The 17471-nt window shown below is 37.8% G+C and overlaps 1 long non-coding RNA gene across 2 annotated transcripts; it reads right to left on the bottom strand.

Annotated features, from left to right (window-relative positions):
- Positions 1-13547: 13547 nt before the first annotated feature.
- Positions 13548-15215, bottom strand: LOC145077180 (uncharacterized). Of its 2 annotated transcripts, none has more exons than XR_013693007.1 (2): positions 14670-15215; positions 13548-14560 (listed from the first exon to the last, which is right to left on the bottom strand). It is a non-coding gene; the product is annotated as an uncharacterized LOC145077180 (long non-coding RNA). The 2 variants fall into 2 exon arrangements; XR_013693006.1 differs by having other exon boundaries at positions 13548-14536.
- Between the last annotated feature and the right edge of the window lie 2256 nt (positions 15216-17471).

Raw genomic sequence — 17471 nt, 5'->3', positions numbered from 1 at the left:
CTATATATATATTCGGAAACCTCGTTTCAACTACTACAACATTAACCAAAGATATTAAGTTCATTTTACACTTAAATTTTGACGCTTATTTTTATTCTTAATTAATCAGACCACATAATTAAGCAATTAAGCACAAAACACATAATACTCAAATAATACATTCTTATTATTTCAAAACGGGTTACAAAGGTTAACCTAGACTATTACATTGCTAAAAATGGAAAGCCTGGAAACACAGGCGTTACAATTCTCTCCACCTTAGAATAATTCCGTCCCCGGAATCACACATCAACAAACAAATGCGGATAGCGACCCATCATGTCACTCGACGTCTCCCATGTGAGATTCGGCCCATTCGTGTGTTTCCATCGGACAAGCACTAACCCAACCATCTTGCGTCGCAACTTCAGTCTTTCGGTCAACGATTGCCTCTGGTTCCTCAATCTACCTGTTGTTCTCATCAATTCTCAATTCAGAAATTGGAATTATGTCGGGAACTTCTCCCGTGAACTTCCTCAAATAACACACATGAAAAGTGTTATGAATTCCATTTAGTTCTTCTGGTAGTTCGAGCTTGTAAGCTTGGTTCCCAATCCTCTGAAGAACTTTAAACGGTCCAATAAACCTTGGACTCAACTTTCCCCTTTTACCAAATCTTATAAGTCCCTTCCACGGCGAGACTTTAAGCAAAACCGAATCCCCAACCTCAAAAGTTATCGGTCTCCGCTTCTTGTCAACATAGCTCTTTTGACGATCCTGAGCCGCTAACATTCTTTCCCTAATTATTTTTAACTTTTCAGCAGTTTGATGAACCAACTCCGGTCCCATAAACTGCTTTTCCCCAGCCTCAAGCCAACAAGACGGCGTACGACACTTCTGTCCATACAAAGCTTGGTAAGGTGCCATCTTAATGCTCGAGTGGAAACTATTATTGTAGGAAAATTCTACCAATGGTAAATGTTCATCCCAATTACCTAGGAATTCCAAGGTACATGCTCTTAGCATATCTTCAAGTGTTTGTATCGTTCTTTCGCTCTGACCATCAGTCTGCGGATGGTAAGCTGTACTTAAACACAACTTAGTACCCAATTCATCTTGTAGACTTTTCCAAAATCGTGAGGTGAAACGGCTATCACGATCCGACACAATCATTAACGGAACACCGTGAAGCCTCACAATTTCCTTCACGTAAGAATTCACAAGCTTCTCCATAGACCATTTCTCCTTGGCCGCTATGAAATGCGCACCCTTAGTGAATCGATCAACGACCACCCAAATCATGTCGTGACCATTCTTTGTTCTGGGCAGTTTAGTGACAAAATCCATAGCAATGTCTTCCCACTTACCCATTGGCACAGGCAAAGGTTCTAAACTCACGTACGGTTTCTGATGTTGTGTCTTTACTCTCGCACAAGTCGCCCACTCAGCCACATACTTGGCAACGTCAAGCTTCATCGTCGGCCACCAGTAGTAGGGTTTCAGGTCCCTATACATTTTAGTGCTACCCGGATGAATCGAGTACATGGTCTTGTGAGCTTCTTCCATCAGAAGATCTCTAATTCCTCCGGACTTAGGTATCCAAATCCGATCTTGGAACACCTTCAGTCCATGACTGTTTACACCGAACACCAACTTTTTGCCCAAACGTTCCTCCTTTCGGTCATTCTTCTCAGCAGCTTCGCTCTGAGCTTTCTTTATACTTTCCACAATGGTCGAGACAACTTCAATTCTCAACGCTCTTGGCCTTTTCCTTTCAAGATTGACTTTCCGACTGAGAGCATCAGCAACAACATTAGCTTTACCGGGGTGGTAAAGTATCTCGCAGTCGTAGTCTTTAAGTAATTCTAGCCAGCGTCGTTGCCTCATATTCAATTCTTTCTGATTAAAGAGATATTGGAGACTCTTATGATCAGTGAAAAGTTTGCACTTCGTGCCATAGAGGTAATGCCTCCATATTTTCAGAGCGAAAACTACCGCTGCCAACTCCAAATCATGAGTCAGGTAATTCTTTTCATGCTCTTTCAGCTGTCGAGACGCATATGCTATCACCTTTTCTCTTTGGGTCAAAACACAACCCAATCCAACCCCAGACGCATCGCTATAAATGGCGAAGTCTTCAACTCCATCGGGTAGAGAAAGTATCGGTGCCTCGCATAGCTTCTTCTTTAGCTTCTCGAATGCTTCATTATGCTTATCATGCCAAGCATAAGTAGCTCCTTTGTGGGTTAAAGCCGTCAACGGAGTAGCGATCGAAGAAAAGCCTTGGATAAACCTTCGGTAATATCCAGCTAATCCTAAAAAGCTTCGGATCTCCGTGGGACTTTTCGGTTGTTCCCACTTCGTTATAGCTTCAATCTTTGCTGGATCAACCATTATCCCTTCTTGGTTGACCACGTGACCCAAGAATTGGACTTCACGAATCCAAAAATCACATTTGGAGAACTTAGCATACAGCTTCTCCTTCTTCAAGACTTCCAACACTTCTCGCAAGTGTTTGCCATGCTCCTCCTGGCTTTTCGAGTAAATCAGAATGTCGTCTATGAACACTATCACAGATTTATCAAGGAACGGATTACAAACTCTATTCATCAAATCCATGAACGCTGCCGGAGCATTGGTTAGTCCAAACGACATAACCAAGAACTCGTAGTGTCCATATCTAGTTCTGAATGCAGTCTTCTCGATATCTTGCTCTCTTACTTTTAGTTGATGATATCCTGACCTAAGATCGATCTTCGAGAAATAGCTCGAACCTTGCAATTGATCAAATAGGTCATCAATCCTCGGCAACGGATATCTATTCTTTATTGTTGTCTTGTTCAGCTCTCGGTAATCAATGCACATTCTCATACTTCCATCTTTCTTCTTCACAAATAACAACGGAGCTCCCCAGGGCGATGAACTAGGTCTAATGAAACCTTTGTCCAATAACTCCTGAAGTTGCATCATTAGCTCCTTCATCTCTGTCGATGCTAATCGATAAGGTGCTTTCGCAATTGGCGTTGTTCATGGAAACAAGTCTATACGGAATTCCACTTGTCGATCAGGCGGTAATCCAGGAAGATCTTCGGGAAATACTTCCGGATAATCACACACAACTGGAATATTCTGCATCACCTTCTTTTCCGTCTTAGCATCAATCACGAATGCTAGATATGATGTACACCCCTTGCTCAAACACTTTCTGGCTTTCATCAATGAAATGATTCCAGAATTCACTCTGCGTTTGTCCCCATACACCATAAACGAATCTTTCCCAGGCGGGTTTACTTTGACTATTTTCTTCTTGCATAAAATTTCGGTGTCATTGGCGCGAAGCCAATCCATTCCAAAACGATGTCGAAACCGTTTAGTTCTATAGGCAATAACTCCTCGTGGAACTTATTCCCATTCAGATCAATTAAGATGTTTTTCATACGATGGCTAACAGGTACAAACTTGCCACTAGCAACTTCGACTAATAAGGCATCATCTAGTCTAACAACAGGCAAAGCTAGCTTTCTACCAAATTCGTGCGATATAAAGGAGTAGTTGGCTCCAGAATCAAATAAAATTTGGGCAGGCAATTCGTTAACGAGAAAGGTACCTGAAGCGACATCAGCTTCATCTTTAGCAGCTTCCAGTTTCATCTGGAATGCTCTCGCCTTTGGCTTTGGTGGAATGTTGGGTCTAGCTGCCTCCTTCTTCTTCGGGCAGTCCCTCGACATGTGTCCCTCGTCACCACAACCATAGCAAACTTTCTTAGTGAGGGTACATTCATTGACATAGTGCCCTGACTTTCCACACTTGTAGCATGTGTTCGCCACCTCACATCTTCCATGATGCTTTTTCTTACATTTGTCGCACCATTTCCCTTCACTTCCACCTCCCCTCGAACCAGACTTCGAGAACTTGTTTTTCTTGTTGGGCCCTGAAGTTCCATCGAACTTCCTCTTTTTGCCAACATCTATCCTTTCCAGACCCTTTTCCTTCTGCTGGGCCTCCACATTCTTAGCTGCACGAACAGCCGTTTTCAGAGTAGTTGCCATTTTGACTGTCGGACCAAAGTCGGCAGGCAGTCCATTAGCAAACCTCTCTATCTTGGAGAGTTTCGTTGGCACTAGGTACGGAAACAACTTCATTTTCTCAGTAAATGCAGTAGCATAGTCATCTATGCTCATCTTCCCTTTCTTCAAGTTTTGGAACTCATTGTTCAGATCAATCAGATCTATTTCTGAACAATACTGCACCCTTAGTTGCTCCAAGAATTCCTCCCGTGACATTTTCAGGGCTTCTCCTCATGGCATAGTATCTGCCAACAACTTCCACCAACTCAAGACTCCAGTCTTCAGTTGTCTAACCGCAAAGACAGTCTTCTGTTTGTTGCTACAGTCGCAACTTTCAAATACCATCTCCATTTCGGAGATCCAATCCATTATATCAACAGGCTTTGGGCTTCCAGAAAGACTTGGCGGCTTGGCGCCCAAGAAGTTCTTGTACATTCGCCCATCCTTGTTGTTTCTCCTTTCCGGATCGTTCCTTCGTTCTCCTTGAGTCCCAACTTGACTCATAATGCGACTATTGTTCCCTTCCTCCGATTGCTCGGGAATCAATTCGGGTTCCTCAATAGGTATGATAGGTTCATCCTTATTATTATGCAACATATGTCAAAGAGAAATGGGAGTTTAGAACCTTTACCTGTACCCATGGGTAAATGGGAAGACATCACCATGGATTTTGTGACTAAACAACCCAGAACAAGGAACGGTCACAACATGATTTGGGTGGTCGTTGATCGCTTCACTAAGAGTGCGCATTTTATAGCGGCCAAAGAGAAATGGTCTATGGATAAACTGGCGAATTCTTACGTGAAGGAAATTGTGAGGCTTCACGGTGTTCCGTTAACGATTGTGTCCGATCGTGATAGTCGTTTTACCTCGAGATATTGGAGGAGTCTACAAGAGGAATTGGGTACCAAGTTGTGTTTGAGTATAGCTTACCATCCGCAAACCGATGGTCAGAGCGAGCGAACGATTCAAACATTGGAGGATATGCTGAGAGCATGTACCCTAGAATTCCAAGGTAACTGGGATGAACACTTACCTTTAGTAGAATTCTCCTATAATAATAGTTTCCACTCAAGCATTAAGATGGCACCTTATCACGCTTTGTATGGGGAAAAGTGTCGAACGCCATCATGTTGGCCGGAAGCTGGGGAAAAGCAGTTTATGGGACCTGAAATAGTCTATGTGACTGCTGAAAAGTTGAAAGTGATAAGGAAAAGGATGTTAGCTGCTCAAGATCGACAAAAGAGTTATGCTGACAAGAAAAGACAACCGATATCCTTCGATGTTGGAGATTCGGTTTTACTTAAAGTCTCGCCGTGGAAGGGACTTATAAGATTTGGTAAGAGAGGGAAGTTGAGTCCAAGGTTTATTGGACCATTTAAAGTTATTCAGAGAATCGGGAATCAAGCTTACAAGCTAGAGTTACTGGAAGAACTAGAGGGTATTCATAACACCTTTCATGTGTGTTATTTGAGAAAGTTCACAGGAGATGTGCCCGACATAATTCCGATTTCTGAGTTAAGGTTGGATGAAAACAAGAGGTTGATCGAGGAACCTGAGGCAATCGTTGACCGTAAGACTATGAAGTTACGACGCAAGATGGTCGATTTAGTGCTTGTGCGCTGGAAGCATACGAATGGACCAAATCTCACTTGGGAAACGGAGAGTGTCATGATGAGTCGCTACCCGCAGTTGTTTGGTGATATGTGATCCCGGGGACGGAATCGTCCTAAGGGGGAGAGAATTGTAACACTCGTGTTTCTAGCCTAGGCATTTATATTGAGTTAATAGTCTAGATTAACCTTTGTAACTCATTTTGAAGAAAAGAAAAGGAATTATGTGAATATTATGTGAATTATGTGTTTTATGCTTAATTATTAGGGCTTAATTAATTAAGAATAAAAATAAGCGTCAAAATTAAAGTGTGAGATAAGCCCGATATCTTTACATAAAGTTATAGTGGTCGAAACAAGGATTTCGGGGATATAAAGAATACCAAAATCCGAGTTATAACGAAGAAGTTATGACCTGTCGAAGTTTCGTGACAAAACCGGCACGGTGCTGAATGTCGTAAAAAGTGAGTTTTTGATAAACTACTTTTTAGCATTAGTAATCTAAATGAAAGTCGTAGTATTCCTTAAACCGAGAAGTTCGATAAAAAGAACGCCCAAATCTGACTTCGTATGAGGAAGTTATGATTTTTCGAAGTTTCAGCGTAGCAGTAGACAGCTAAAAACTCGAATTTTAGATCGAGCGATTTTTAGCCGACATAACCTAAACAAGAATTGAAGGTCTCGTCATTAGGAGCACAACGGTAAAAAGTCTGACGAAAACGGACGTCGGATGAAGAAGTTATGAATTTTTAACGGATTTCCTGTCCCGGTCTGTTAAAAATAATAATATAAAATTTAAAGTCAAAATTAGCCGACAAAGTCTAAACGGAAGTTGTAGATCGTAACTTTAGCTACCCGTGCATATAAAGAACGTCAAAAATGGAGCTCGTATGCGAAAGTTATGGATTTTAGAAGTTTTCGCGCGAAAAACGAGAAAAATCCCCAAAACCGAGGAATTTCGCACACGTGGACTTCGGCCACGTGTCCTCGCTTCGCATGCGCCACGTATCCAAGCTGCTGAGTCACGAAGCCACCTGGCGAGGCGTGTCATGTCCTTCCGAGTCCGAGCTGCGGTCCAATCCGCTGACTACACGTAGAAGCCTCGGTGGCAAGCCTCGCATCCGACGCATGTGTAGTGACTGATGAGTCTGAACCCTCGCAGGTGCCACAAACCCCCCTCATCGGATCCGGACTTCGGTCCAATCATAGGCCGCCAGCAGCTCCTTCGCACGCGCAGCCAACATGCGAGCCCCCCCTCTGCGAGCCTTCTCAACCGTCGGATCAAAAGACTCCTGACCGTCCGATCAGAAGCTTCCCCCTATAAATAGAAGGCTGCGAGCCTTCTCGGATATTTTTAAGAAATTGCCACTTTTAACCCCTAAACCCATATTTTCTTCATCTTAACATCCCGCAAAGCCCCGATATCGATTGTAAAGCCCGGAATACCCCCACGAAGTGCCCGAGAAGCCCGGAAAATTTATCTTTTCGGTTTCGAAGCCCGACTTTTACAAAGCCCGGTTTCTCAATAAAACTCCCGATTTTATTAGAAACGATCGTTTTAGGAAACGAATTGTTGCCCGATTATCGTCAAATCATGTGAGTATATAGTCACTTTCATTTTACACATAGATATGAAGTATTTACCTTATAATACGTGCTATGTGTAAATATATTAATTATTTATTTGAGGTGATTGTTGTGTTGATGTTTTATACAAGTTTTAAACTGTATAAGTATTTTATCTACAAATATGTTGGATAGAACATGGGTAGATTGTGATGTGTGATAAAATAAAATTGATGAGAGGCCTCGACGTGTTTTGAGATCCAGTCATCTAGCGGAGTTTGGATGACGACCACAGACTTTCTAGATAGTCCAGTGGGAAACATCAGCAGGTCCGCAACCTGTAGGTGTTAATGAACTAAGAGTGTTCATTCGCTGTACTCCATCCCCCTCATGGTTGCCTTTAGGACATGTATAGCTGAGGAAACCCCTTAGCAGTAGTGTCAATCCCGATGATATTCTTTAGGCTAGGTCCTTTGTGATAAGTGTTTAGGGACATAAAGTGAGGATAACGGGATCGGGTAATCAGGGTTATTGTTGATTGATGAACTTAGTAAGTTTATTATTATTGTGGGTTGAAAACCCTATATGCTCACCAGGCTCCCAAGCCTGACCCACTCAACTTTTTATGTTACAGGTAGTGGACCCCGAGCATAGTCGGAGGACAACGAGAGATTTTTGGATTATAGGCCAGTAGTTGTAAATAACTGTTAAAAGGCTTATAATGTCTTGTTTATGCTTTTGATCTGTATCGGAACATGACATCCCGAGGTTTTGATATATATATGGAAAACATATACCTTCTTAATGAAGGGTTTTGATAAACTTTTATCATATTTTGTTTGGGGACCAATTCCGCAACATCTTTTAAAAAGATTTCTCTGATTTTATTTTAAAAAAGCATAAATTAAATCGGTCTTTTCTGGCCGAGAAATTAGGGGATGTCACACAAACACACTAGAGAAAGAGGATGAATATGAGAGAGAGGAGAGAGGGTGACTTGCACCAAAAATTGGCTCTTATAGGGTTTCACAAGGATGGGACGAAATCAAGAGCCCGGGGTCCTATTTATACTTGAGGCTATCTAGGGTTTTAAGGTGGAAACCCTAATTCCTTAGCTTAGGGCCTAAGCAAGTCCATGGACTCCCTTACCTTAGGGCTTGGACGAAAATACCTAGAACCTTCTAGGTATTTTTGGACCTCCCTAATAAGGGTGATCCAATGGCCCAAAGCCTCAACTATCAAATAATTACAAAACAACCCCTGCACTTTAAGTCTGTTCCTTTAATCCCAAAATAATTCCAAATTAATTTTTGATTAAATACTTATTAACAATATGATTTCTAATTAATATATTATTCATATAATATATTAATAAACCATATTTATGCCCCAATTTATTATTCTAAATAATAAATTCAGTCTCTCTCTCTAATAGTCATCCTGTCTAGTTGCCGGTGTGAAGACAACCCAAACGGACCATGCTACCATCAAATCAAGTACATACCAATTATAGTTATGGCTTAGACACCTAATTTAACAGTGGAACAAAGTGATTTTTTAAAACTAGTACCATGTGCATGCAATAACCATGATATCACATATTTTATAATGGAATAATAAGACATATAAATCCCTTTTCAAAATACAAGACTATTCCATCCAACTTTAGAAACATTTGCTCACCATTTGCATAATACTTGTGGGATACAGGTCACCTGACCATTTGTATTATCTTTTGGTGGCCAAGGTGTATTCTCGATTTCTATAACCTAGTTATAAGCCGATTATACAAGTTTCTCTAATTGGATTACTTGAAGGGAAATCTCTTGTGATAAAGGTCACCTAAGCAAAAGAGTTTTGAGGCATAGACGGGATCAAACATGTCATTAACAAAGTATATTGTTAAGGATCCTATACATCTAGGAATTAAACTTGGTGTAATTAATAAAAATCTATTTACCTCGTTGATATCAAGTGGATAGAATAAAGGTCACCTAATAATTTTTTTGATTTGCAACTTGGATCCTAGACTTTAATAATTAATGTATTTGGAAGGAAAAGGGTATTGATTTTAAATAATTAAATACTAAATTAAAAAGTGTTAAAATTTTGTAGATGGCCCTACCTACGACTGTAACATACCTTCACCACCCACTGTATATTTGGTTTGTCTAACTTAGACAAAGAAGCATCGGGTCATTCCAACTTTTTGGAATGACACAAAAGTTTGAGAATCGTTTTGAAACAAGAAGAGAAAGACTATGCTCTTGAGGTTCTACTTCTCGATGAACCATCTCTCACTCCTACGGTTGCACACGATGCATGGATCAAGCATTTTGATGATGCACTTGATGTTTCATTCCTTATGCTTTCTATTATGTATCTTCAGCGGGATGTGGAACATCACAATGCCTATGAGATGACTAAACATCTCAAGGAGACATTTAGTCAGCAAGCCAGAACTAAGAGATATGAAATTGTCTGATCTCTACATGACTACAAAATGGAAGAGATTGGGAATGTGATCACACATGTTCTCAAGATGAAGAGTTATCTAGATTAAATAAAGAGATTGGGCTCTCCATATCGACAAGACTTGGTCACATATTTAATTCTAAACTCATTACCAAAGTCTGATGATACTTTCACTCAGAACTATGACATGAATGGGTGGGATAAGCCTACCACTAATTTGCACTCGATGCTCAAAACTGTTGAGAAATACATCCCAAGGAAAAAGCCACAAGTCCTCATAATTCTTGAAGGATAGGTCAAGAAAAATAAATAGGGAAAGAACTCAAGGAGACATTTATTCAGCAAGCCAGAATTGAGATATATGAAACTATCTGATCTCTTAATGTTTTCAAAACATAGGAGATTAGGAATGTGAGCACACATGTTCTCAATTTGAAGAGTTATCTAAATTAACTAGAGATATTGGTATCTCTATTTCCATAATACTTGGCCATATATTTAATGCTAAATTCATTACCAAAGTCTTATGATACTTTCAATTTGAACTATGACATGAATGGGTGGTAGAAACCTATCTCTAATTTGCACTCGATGCTCAAAACTGCTGAGAAAAACATCCTAAGGAAAAACCCACAAGTCCTCATGATTTGTGAAGGACGGGTCAAGAAAAATAAATAGGGAAAGAACTCCAAAGTCAAACCACAAGCTGGAAAAGGCAAAGGGAAGATAGCTCCCCAAGAACCAACAACAAAGAAGAATGAGATGATAGCCAATGATGACACATGCTTTGAGTGTAGAGTCGTTGGGCATTAGAAATGGAACTGTCCTACATATCTTATAGGGTTGAAAGCTAAGAAGGTTAGGTAAGGCACTTCGGGTATATCTATTTTCATGATTGAAATGAGATTATTTACTTTTTAATCTAACACATGGGTATTTGATACTGGTTGTGACTCACATATGTAATTCGTTACTGGTGTTCAAAAAGAGTAAGGAGTTGAAAGCAGGGGAGATGGTACTTCATGTCAGTAATGGAGCACGGGTTGTTGTCAAGGCGATAGGACATTTTGAATTATGTTTACCATCTTGCCTATATTTATTATTAGACAATGTTTTTTTTGATAACTTTTATTAATATAAAAAATATTTTTTTAGTTTTGAGTTTTAAGGAAATATGGTTTTAATCATCAATTTTTTGATGACAATATTCATTCCTTATTGAATGGAATATTTTATTTTGAGGCTAAACCTATAAATGGAATTTATGAATTAAACCTTTATGACACTTCAAACAATAAATCCATTTATCTTGTTAACGCTAAAAGGTTCAACCAAGATTTGAACCAAACATATTTATGGCATTGTCACCTTGGTCACATAAACAAGAAGCACATATCTCAACTCCAAAGAGTGGACTTTTGGGGGAAAATGAAACCGGGTCATTTGATATATGTGGATATTGTTTGTGTGGAAAGATGATAAAGTCCCCTTTCTCTAGTTCGAGTGAAAGGGCAAGTGTTTTGTTAGGCATCATACATACTGACGTGCATGGTCCTTTCAAAACTATGTTTATATATGGTGAAAGATATTACATCACCTTCATTGACGAATTCAGTCGTTTTGGTTATGTTTATTTGATGAAACATAAACATGAAGCATTTGAAAAGTTCAAATTGATTCGAAGTGAAGTTGAGAATCAACTCAACCACACAATCAAAATCCTTTTTTTCGGATAGAGGTGGCGAGTACTTGAGCCAAGAGTTCCAAGATTATGTTAGAAGTCATGAGATTATCTCACAACTTAATCCACCCTTAACACCACAACTTAATGGTGTGTCTGAGAGGAGAAATAAGACCTTACTTGATATGGTTCGATCTATAATGAGCAAAAGTAGTCTTCCTTTATCATTTTGGAGTTATTCCTTATTCACCGCCACTTATATTTTGAATATGGAACCAACTAAAAAGGTAGAAAAAACACCATTTGAGATTTGGTATGAAAAAGCTCCATATTTATCTTAATTGAAAGTTTAGGGTTGTGAAGCTTATGTCAGACAAGAAATTTTAAGCAAACTCGAACCTAAGTCTACCAAATGAATATTTGTTGGATACCCTAAAGATTGTTTTGGTTATTACTTCTACATCCCAAGTGAGAATAAAATCTTTATTTTACGAAAGGATGAAATCTTAGAAAACACGTTTCTAATGTATGAAACGAGTGAGAGGTGCGTGGAACTTGAAGAAGGTCAAGAACCACAACATGATGCAACTCATTTTGACACTAGTACTCAACAAGAGGTTGTTGAAGATGAAAAGATTGTTCTTCTTCAACCTGAAAAAAAAAAACCCAAGGCATTTGCAGATCCGGTAAACTCGTTGTGAACCTGAGAGATATGAATTTCTGATTAATGAGTGCTTGATGATGATAAATGTTGATGAGCCGGTCAACGATCGATATACAATGTCATATCTTTAATCTAACAAATGGCTTGAAGTCGTGAACACGGAGATGCAATCTATGAGGGAAAACCAATTTTGTGATTTGGTTGAGCTTCCTCCCGATTGTAAGACTATTGGGAGTAAGTGGATCTTCAAGAAGAATACTGAAATGGCTGGCAATTTACATGAATTGAACGCAATACTTATTGCAAAAGGATTCACTTAGACTTAAGGAGTTGTGTGACATCCCGTAATTTAGGTCAAAGACCGTGAACGGTCAAGTTCATCGTAAGTCTCTTGGTAAATTGACTCATTGAGTTTTAGTGCATCTAATGTAAAATAAATGAGTTATTTCAACTACTATAAGATATCAGATGGTATCTTACTTCCAAATATGTAAAGTGACAAACGAATCAAACAACTCAAACTACAACCCTAAAAATACGCCTGAAAAATGAAATATTTTATTAAAAAGGCGTGAGCCATAAAAACACTCTAGTCTCGTAGTACGTGTTTCACTGATTCCGAAAATATAAAGAGCGTCTAAAACGGAGTTCGTATGTAAAAGATACGACCGTTTTGAGAATCAAAAACCAATATAATACTGATTTTTTTAAAATCGCTAAAACCGTTTCTATCTCTTGAGGGTCTTGCACACCTCGAATGGAAATTTCAAAAGCATATTTGGACTCACGTCATAGTCTATTATTTAATTTTATATTTGAAATATTTTAGTAAAAATATTTATAAAATTGAAAAATTAGACATTTTCAGATTTATTAATCGCGAAACATTAAACTATTGATTTTCGACATAACTCCTATTATTGGTAATGCAGTCTGGAAAAATATATATAAAAAAATTCAATGCAGGTTTATGTGAGTTCTTTAGCCCTTGTCCTTTTCCGATGTTATATTTTGGGGAGAGTAATGTTGTAAGTTTAACACTTTTGAGATTGATAAATAAACTACCTGTACAAATTGGAATCGCTCCATACTAAATATACATATATATGAAACACGTAATGATATTATGTAAGTGGAAATTTGGTATGTGGTAAAACTAGCAAACTAAGAAAAACAATTGTTAACCAAACTAGTAAACTCTATTATTATTTATGTTGCACATGATTAAATAATTATAAGAAATGGATTAATAAAAGTTAAGTAAACTATAACCTTTAAGCAGATTACTCTATAAAATCAAATAAACTTGATGTTGTGTGAATTTATGTACGTATGATGGTCATATAAAATATAAACAGAAAAATATATTTGTAAATCAATAATGGAAATTTTACATGGGAAGAAAGTATATTGCTATAATGGATGATAGAAAACTTAAATTGGATGAAAACTAATAAAAAAAATTACTATTATAATAAAAAATAAAGGCATATTACAAAATATTATGTAAAAAGGAAATTGTGAACAATTTTCTATATTTATACAAATTATACAAATTATTATACAACCAAAATCTTCCCCAAAATCATAAAAATATTTATACATGTGTGAGTATATGTTGTACAAATCTTAATACTCAAATACCATCCTAAATCTATCAAGATCATTCAAATATATCCCCATATGCCATATACCCCATATCTAACTATAAATTAGCTACGTCTGCAAGAAGATCAATCTGTAAAATTACAATCAAATAAGGAATCATCCCAAGTATTGCTTCAATCACGTTTACCCTCTTCCCTACTCTACCCTCAACGTAACACTCCGCCCTTCTTCTCCTTCACTTCTCTGTCAATAAATATCCAAATCTATCCTAATAAATGAAGATCATTTTGCCAAATGTCATCTTCTCATTAAATTTGCCACATGTAATTTTGTAAATTTTTTGATTAAATTTAAATCCACATGTCTTTTGTGGTTTTTTTTTAATTAAATCAATTAATATGCCACATAATACTAAATTTATATATGTAAAGTATTAAATATATTTAATATGATAATAAATGTAAAGAATCTTCAAAAATATATAAGATATATTAAAATACATTAAATATTATAATAAATTTAATGAATATGACAAAACAATCATCGATATTATGGATTATTTTCTTAATAGTGATTCTATTTATTCATTATGTCTATTTATTTTGAAATTTTATTTTAAAAAATTCTTAATATTTAAACTTTGATATATTTTTTTTAATCAACCGTGTAATACACGGGTTTTACACATAGTAAATAACTCATCAACACCCATCTGATTTGTCAGGAATCGGTTATACTAGTATCCTCCAATTTTTGTTGTTTGAGTCAAGAACACACACCACAAGTTAGGATTTTTACCTGTGAAAGTCAAGAAGAGGCAGCCCCGTTCTCCCTCTCCCTCGATGACAAGCACCACTCAAACAGCAACAACCCCATCGATTTTCTGTCAAAAGCAAACCCAAAATATCTATTTTGTTCATATCATAGATTCATGATAGAACAAACAACATCCCAAAAAATCAATTTTACTTATTGATTGATCGGAAAAAAAGGAAGAAGAAGAAGAAGAAAACGACCTATGATATTCAAGCAAAAACCACCGGACCCCCTCACCTGCTCTCCTTGTTCCACCATCCCTATCTCCGTTCGCCTCCATCTTCGTCGATGAACAGCCGACCGTGAGGCCACCGTGCAACCACCACAACCCCACACTCACACTCTCTCTTCTGTTCCTAGCGACCAACGACCTCCGAAGGTCTCATCTTCACTGACGTCGCTGCTCGCGACGCCTCCCCGGACCGATCCCCCTCCGTCTCTTCGGACCTCATCTTTCCTCGCATCTAGCAGCCGGACGGGAAAGAGAGAAAGCCTCTCTGCTTTCGTCTCTTCTCTTCCTTCGGTTCGACCGAACACCAGAAACGCCTCCGAGAAAACTTCTTCATAAGTCGCGAGCCCTCGCATTTTCCTTCTCCCTACCTTCGTGCGTCTCTTCCCGACTGCAATCACCCAACTGCACCCGCTTTCGTTTGTTCCTTTCATCCTTCAACAAATGACTGGGACAAATAAACCCTAATTTCCTTTAATAAGTTTGACCAGCCGATCGTCCTCCAAGGCTTCAACAAAAACACGTTTGATTTTGACCAAGTCAAACTTTAAAAACCTTAAACCTGCATTTACATTTATCAAAATCTACCCTCAATTGACAAATACCTTACAAAATTAGTCCCAAACCCAAACATTAAACCTGTTTGTATAAAACAACCCCTCATTTTTTTTATAACAAAATAGTCCTAACCATTTAATTAAATTACCAAAAAGCCCTTATACTTTACTGAATTTACAAATCAGTCCCCAATAGTACAAATTTGTTACGAAATGGTCCCGAGAAGTATTTCAAAAACGAAAAGTTTATGCGACGTTGTATATTATAACAAGCACGTTATAAAATTTTGTAGTATTTCAAGGATTCAAACTATTACTATGCATGTTTATTTATATGTTTAAGTGCACAACGTTTATGCATGTACATATGTTCATTAATTTGAAACATTCATTTTTATAAAAACGAGCACATTACACTTTTACACACATGTCAAACATACTTGGCTTTTATAAACTTTATACAACGATATTCATTTTGCCTTGGGATTTAATCACAATTAAGTTAGGGATGAGAGTTATTCACCAACTGTTTTAGTTAAAGGCTTTTTAGTGAGGCGTTATTCATTAGCTGAGTTTAAACACTTAGCCTACCCACTCTACTATAACCGTTAATCTTCAAAGTGAGATACATATGTACAGATCTATACGGGGTTGACATCCCCACGTGCAGTTGCTAGCTACAACCTCGACTGATTAATCGAAACTGGTGATAGGCGTCTATAATTTTTACTGCAACGTCCAATGAAGAGTTGTAGTCGGGTACACTCGAGTCACATAACTTGGTTATAGGACTCACTATAAACATTAACTCGAATTTCTCTTTCTCTCTCTCTTACTATAACTCACAAACTTGATTCTTTCAAAACCATTTTAAGCACGAATTTACTTATACCAAGACACCTTTTGGATTTTTCAAAGCTTATTTAAATATGGTTTACCTATAAAGAAATACTTTTTGAAAAGCTTTTAAAAGTATTATTACTGCTTTTAGCATAAAACCTGTAACGCTCACCAACCTTGTGTTGTCCCTCAAACCTACATGTATTCTCAGGAAATCACTAAACAAACACTCAAGATGGATTGGATTACAGGTGACGTAGTTTACTTACTGTTGTATTATATGCCTATTAGTTAAGGCAATTCATGTATTATTATTATTATTATTATTATTATTATTATTGTTGTTGTTGTTGTTGTTGTTGTTGTTGTTGTTGTTGTTGTTGTTGTTGTTGTTGTTGTTAGTATTATTATTAATTACACTATTTCATGGCTACATACGGTACAGGGAATCTGGTTTGAAATTGGCTATAGAGAACTCATATCCTTGAAAGAGGAATACAACTATAGAAACTAGCTTCTAATAAAAGTATTATTATTATTATTATTAATTACACTACTTCATGGCTACTTACGGTACGAGGAATCTAGTTTGAAATGTCGGTTGGACTGTTGGATTTCAAAACGACTTAATTGCTAAAGTGGTCATGCCCTCCGGTGTTTCTAGTCTGGCCTTCCTCTGTAGTCGGTAACCTTGGAGTACAAAACAAAATTTAATAATACTGCAAACCATACCAACAATAATATATAAGAGTTATATATTCTCCGAATCGCGATGAGAACACTTAATAAAACTCTAACATGTCTCCATTTAAAACTACCAACTCAATCCTTTAGGTCAAACACATCAATTAAGGTTAGTACCATACATAAGTCATACCATAAATAAACCTGGAACGTACGCCTATGTTATTTATGGTCGGGCAGGTGGACAACCAACCGTGAGCAAGGAGTTCGACAGACTACAATGCAACTGAGGATCGGGTCGCAGCCCCGAGTAACGAAGCACTTTCAAAATCAGGTGTTACAGAACGATTAAATGTTGCATGTAATCGTCTGAAAAGTTATGCTGACACAAGACACATACCTTTAGAAGTCAAAGTAAGAGACCGTGTCCTACAAAAGGTCGCAATATGGAAAGTTGTCACTGGATTTGGAAAAAAATCCTCGTTACATCAGACCTTTTGAAATCCTGGAAAGGGTTGTTCCGGTGGCTTACAAACTCTATTCACCTGAAGAACTAAATAAAGTTCACAATACCTTCCACATGTTAAATCTTAAGGAGTGTCTCTCCAATAAGAACCGTGTCTTTCCTCTCAATGAGATCCAGGTCAACACTAAAGTTCATTTCATGAAGTAACTGGTGAAGATCATGGATC

This window comes from Lactuca serriola, chromosome 9, assembly GCF_051521515.1.
Source record: "Lactuca serriola cultivar US96UC23 chromosome 9, Lser_US96UC23_V15, whole genome shotgun sequence".
Taxonomy (NCBI): domain Eukaryota; kingdom Viridiplantae; phylum Streptophyta; class Magnoliopsida; order Asterales; family Asteraceae; genus Lactuca; species Lactuca serriola.
This window is presented reverse-complemented; position numbering and strand designations above follow the sequence as displayed.